Source organism: Cupressus sempervirens, chromosome 5 (assembly GCF_028749045.1).
Source record: "Cupressus sempervirens isolate cs-2001-9-10 chromosome 5, ASM2874904v1, whole genome shotgun sequence".
NCBI lineage: Eukaryota > Viridiplantae > Streptophyta > Pinopsida > Cupressales > Cupressaceae > Cupressus > Cupressus sempervirens.
Window position 1 is genome coordinate 356,151,956 of NC_143122.1, and position 5,520 is coordinate 356,157,475.

The window sequence follows — 5,520 nt, forward strand, 5'->3', positions numbered from 1 at the left end:
ATACAAAACTTTGAAAGATTATATCTAAAAACCAACACCAAAACTCTCAAGAATAAAATAGGGACATGAAGATTTGGAGCTCTAAAACCATGCTAAAGTTGATACAATTTCAATCCCTTAAAAGTAGCATATGCAAGTAATCTTCTTAAGTTCCTTCTAGTCTAACAACATGAGCAAGTGTTTTTCCATAGTTAATTCCTTCTACCTTAACATATAATTTGCATACTAACTCTTCTTTGTTTGTTGTAACTCCATTCTTATTCAACTTATTTCTAAAAATCTACTTATTACCAATCACATTCTTTATTTTTTCAATCTCTTCATTCATAGCATTAATCCAATACTCATTTTCCAAAGCATATCTCACTATTCTTTTATCAAATTCACCAATCAAGCATATATTATCTTTCAACTTACTTATTGTCATGACCAATATCCTTGTCTCCAATTATTTTTCTTGTTAAATGGTTCATTTTGATGTACTTAGCTAATATATGCTCAATTAACTATTGTTCAAAATTTTCTACTCTTGGTGGAGGCTCAACGGGTATCTTAGTGGCATGTTTCTATTGCTTTAGGTATTATGTGTTGTTTCTCGTGACTATTGATTATTTCTTAGGTAAGGTACTAGGTTATCCTTCTCATACATTGACAAACATGTAATAATCATTAGGTTCTTCCATTCTCTCCTTATCATTATTTTTTGTAAGCTCATCAACCATCACATTTGCACTTTTTTTCATTGTGTTAGTACCCTTCTTCAAACATTCATATACCTTGTTCCTACTAGAATAATCTAAAAATATTCCTTCAGCACTTTTTCAATCCAATTTTCCACTTCTAGCATTTTTTGGAATATAGCACTTAATTCCAAATATTTTAAAATAACTTACAATCACTGTATGTCCATACTAGAGTTCTTAAGGTTGTATTTTTTTCCCTTAATCAATTGTACTTAGTTCAATGTATAGACAATGATATTGATAGCCTCTCTTCACTATATTTGTGCAACCTCATCAATCAATAATGTTCTAGCACAATCAACAATAGATCTATTTCTTCTTTCATCTATATCATTCTATTGTGGTGTCATTGGTGTTCAAAATTGTCTCTTGTTTCCATTCTCATTAAAAAAGATAGTAAACTCATCAAGCATAAATTCTTGTCTTGTGTCACATCTCAAACATATAAATGACTTGCCAATATTTTTTTTCAACTCTAGCCTTATACCATTTGAGTATTTTCAAATCATCATATTAAGATAAAATATCTATCACCGTAGTAGCTTTGCACTTTCATAGGACCACATAAATCAGTATGAACCAACTATAATAATATTTATCACCATAGTAGCTTTGTACTTTCATAGGACCATATAAATCAGTGTGAACCAACTATAATACATCATTACACAAGTAAGACTTACTTTTGAAACTAGACTTAGTCATGTAACTGATTTGACAATGCTTAAACATCACTTTATCAGATTTAGATAAGGTTGGTAAACCTCTTTCTCCTCTATTTTAACTAAACTTGATAATGTTATCAAGATTCACATGACATAACCTCTTGTGACAAAACCAAATATATTCAATTTTTGCAATCAAACATGTATTCTCAATATTATCAAAATAGAATAAATTATCTCTTGTTTCCTCTCTAACACCAATCAGATTTCCAACATCATCATATATCTTCACTTTTGTATTTTGAAACTACAGTGGGTGGGTGACCTATTTTATTAAACTGAGCCACACTTCCAAGATAGGCAATAGGTAGGTTGCCACTGCCTGCTAGTTGATCGTCGTTTTTAAGGTCAACAATCACTCACATAAAGATCCACTTCTATTTTCCACTCTTGAGAAGATCTTCAAGCTTGTTGATGACTAAATATCTTCACATGGATGTTGAGGGGTAGAGGAGATGGAGAAAGGGAGTTAGAGAGATAAGAAAGATAATCTTGCTGCTTGCCGAAGAAAGTAAGGAATAGAAAGTTCTAAAGAGAAGGGCCAATGGAATGTACCAGACCATATTTTTCTTGTTAAGTTATAAAAATTTAAAACCTGGAAAAATTAACCCCTTACTAATTAGAAAAGAATTTTTTTTTTTTTTTGAAATAAATACATCTCAAATCTTGAATTTTTTGGAATCCCAAGTTAATGCATATACGATTTCAGGCTACATTATCTGTAAGTCATAAAGTAATAAAAGAAAAGTTAGACATTTTGTTAGGTTATTTATTGGGAGAAACCAACAAACTTGTGAAAGAGCACAAAAAAAATTCAACTTATGTTTTTTTTTCTTATGTTTCCATTGAAATACATTATAAAAACACTTGATTTTAATACAACTAAAATAAATGAATCTAACTTTATTCTATACTCCTCTTTTCTTATTATTTTAAGATTTATAATAAATAAGATGATCAGTTTTACTTCTATTGCTTGCGACTCTAGTATGGATATCATTAAATAAACATGATTTTTTTAAACAATAAATAAAATAAATAACTAAAACCTAGATATTTTTGCATGTTAGAACATATAGTAATTGGAAAAGCTACCCACAATTAGCACTTGAAATTTTCTGATTACAGAGACTACACTGACTACAAGATTAGCCATGCGATAATATAGCAGATTGCATATATAAAATATAACGTTATTGAATTATCTTCGTTTATATCTTCCTTCTATATGAGTATGCTTTAATATTTTCTTCTCCTCTTTTGTCTACATCTCTTCCTCCCTTCTTCATATTCTATATGAGTATGCTCAATATTTTCTTATCCTCTTGTCTGTACATCTCCACCTCCCTTCCATGAACAAATATATAGTTAAACCCTACATTAGGTGCTTTCCCTTGCATTCATCAGTGTTTAAAATATCCGTAAAATACAAAATTATTAACAATATGGAAAGATCCAGCATACCCAACAAAGTGCAGAGAGTTCTCTTACTTCTGAACTATTCACTTTCTTTGTGCAAAGTAAAACTTTGAAGTGGAGAAGTTTTTCCTACCCATCTCGAAAATAGAATAGATCGAAAGCCACATATAAAATAAGGTGCCCTTCTACTCATTTTAATTGGAAAATAGGCCTTGCTAGTATTCAGTAAGAGGAATAATGTAAGACAAATGTTCCTAAAGCCAAGTGTGATGGCACGACACTTCAATGCATCGAGATCCTTCCATGAAAACTTGACACAATTTATTACCAAATAAACCCTAAAATGATCAGAAACCAAATTTTCTTACATCTTTAGCCTTCGCATGGGGAAGAGAACACCATTGATGAAGTGAATAAATATCAGAGAAAGCAGCTTTCTCATCCCCCCCAGGGTTTTCCCAATCCATAAGAAAAGAAAATATTTTACAACTCTTCTTAGAATTGAGGAAGCCTTTGAGGGGAGAAGAAAACAACTCTCTTTCAACGCTTGACAATGCATAGCTCCTGATGTATTGGACCAAAACCTGCAAGAAAACATTTATTTGTTCAGAGCAATTTATTGAGATTTTGAAGGAGGAACGAATATAAAGAATCGAGATCTTTTCAAAGTATTATAAAGAGATAATATGTTATCTACAAGCATCATCATCCTTCATGTCTTCTTTTCGAAAAGCTTTAGTCCCACCTTTGAAAAGGAGATTTTGTTCTTGGTGAAAGATAATCATTTCAGTATTTTCAACGATTGTTGATACCTGTGTTTTCAATCAATAATAATAATAATAAGCTTGGCCGTCAAAGCTACAAATTGATCTTCGATGTTTGCTATGGTTGAAATATGATGAATAAGTAACAATATAGTACAAATCTTTTTCCTCATCAAGAAAAGTGGCCTTATCTTGAAGGTTTGGCCCCTATTTTTTTCGAGAAGCCGCCCCTGTTTTTCATGCAATATAACCTAAGATATGCTTTTCGGCTTGTGGAACATTTAAAAAACGTTAAATCTTTTATCATGACAAAAATCTCTAAAGCTTAACTAATTGACCTCACATATAGTGAATGATATGCTTCAGAGCTGTACAATGACGTCTCCACAGTTGTAAGGGAAATGGATCTCAAATGAAACTAAATGATATGGCAATACAGTTTATTTTAAATACGTATTTATCCTTTTACTTTTTTTTTTTAATTTTCATTTTCTTCAAAATACAAACTTTATTTACAATTTTGGTAAATAATGTATATTTATAATTTGAACTAATTATCACTAGAGGTATTAAATTAACTTAAATAAAACAACATTGAATAGAAAGAAATTTTTTAAAGATAGATATTGTATTAGTTATAAAATTGAATAATGATATTATAATATTGATGTGGTTCAAAATATCAAGATAACTTAGTAATTGATGATCCAAATTCACCCTTGCTTGAGAATTTTCTACGTGATAATTTTTACAAAAGTTATGTACATGTCTAAATGCTCTTGGGTGACAAAGCACAATAAGATGGAGATAGATATTGTAAGTGACATCTAATCCTAAGATTGAATTATTTATCATGTTAGACAATATATTATTTTTACTTCTACTAATGACATCAGATAACCATCAATAAATTTTGCTTTATAAGATTTTGGCACTACATAAATGTTGATTTCTATAAATGATAATTGTTTTTTTTCCTTATTATTCAAATATAGTATTCTAATTTTTTCATGTGGCTAGTGGCTCACAACCGTTGTCTTACCTGGGATAATCTTTGTAAACGTGGATTTCAGGGCCCCTCTTATTGTGTTTTGTGTGGTAATGGAGAGGAGTCTGTCTCCCATCTGTTCTTCCATTATATATATATATATAGTGGCTCACACACTTTTGCCAAAATAAAATTAAGAAGTTGGATAAAAAGAGAATTAAAAGATTAAAGATTTTATATTGCTTTATTATAAATATATCATTAATAATAATTAAATTAGAGTTGCATTGAAATAATGAGATTTAATTATTATTATTAATTTGAATAATAAAATATGCTTTAAATAGTGCTTGTATTGATTACTATAGTGCAGGAAAATAAAATAAAAGAAAATTTTAATTAAAAAGTTCTTAAAGAGTGCATAAAAGGATTAAATCAATAAAGTTTATTTTAAGAAGAGGTCTTTACTCGTTAGAAATTGGAAACCATAGGTAGAGTTATACTCTTTATTACTTGAGATTAGAGCTCATTCCTACACACACAAGGTTTGGTAAGAAGAAAATGGAATTTGATAAAAAGAATTGTTTAAAGTTCTAGAGGGTTTGGATTTGCACACGTTTATGAATTGCCTCATATTTTAGCTATGATTCTGAGATAGGGTTTGAAAATATATTATAAAATTTTATTCAAAGATTTTTCTACTTTGCGTCTTCTTAGGTGCTTGCATAATTCTTATCAATTTATTGAACTGATTTTTGGATAAAGAATTATATTACAGATTTTGATAAAGTAAATCTTACTAATCAAGACAACTTGACTAAGAAAAATTGTATAAAAATCCAAAAAATTATTATGATTTTATTATTTTAAAATCTTTTCTA

General features: G+C 29.4%; 1 long non-coding RNA gene across 1 annotated transcript; it reads right to left on the reverse strand.

The window, feature by feature from the left end:
- Positions 1-2,623: 2,623 nt before the first annotated feature.
- LOC149556200 (uncharacterized) lies at positions 2,624-3,764 on the reverse strand. Its single transcript, XR_016352335.1, has 2 exons — positions 3,633-3,764; positions 2,624-3,471 (listed from the first exon to the last, which is right to left on the reverse strand). It is a non-coding gene; the product is annotated as an uncharacterized LOC149556200 (long non-coding RNA).
- Between the last annotated feature and the right edge of the window lie 1,756 nt (positions 3,765-5,520).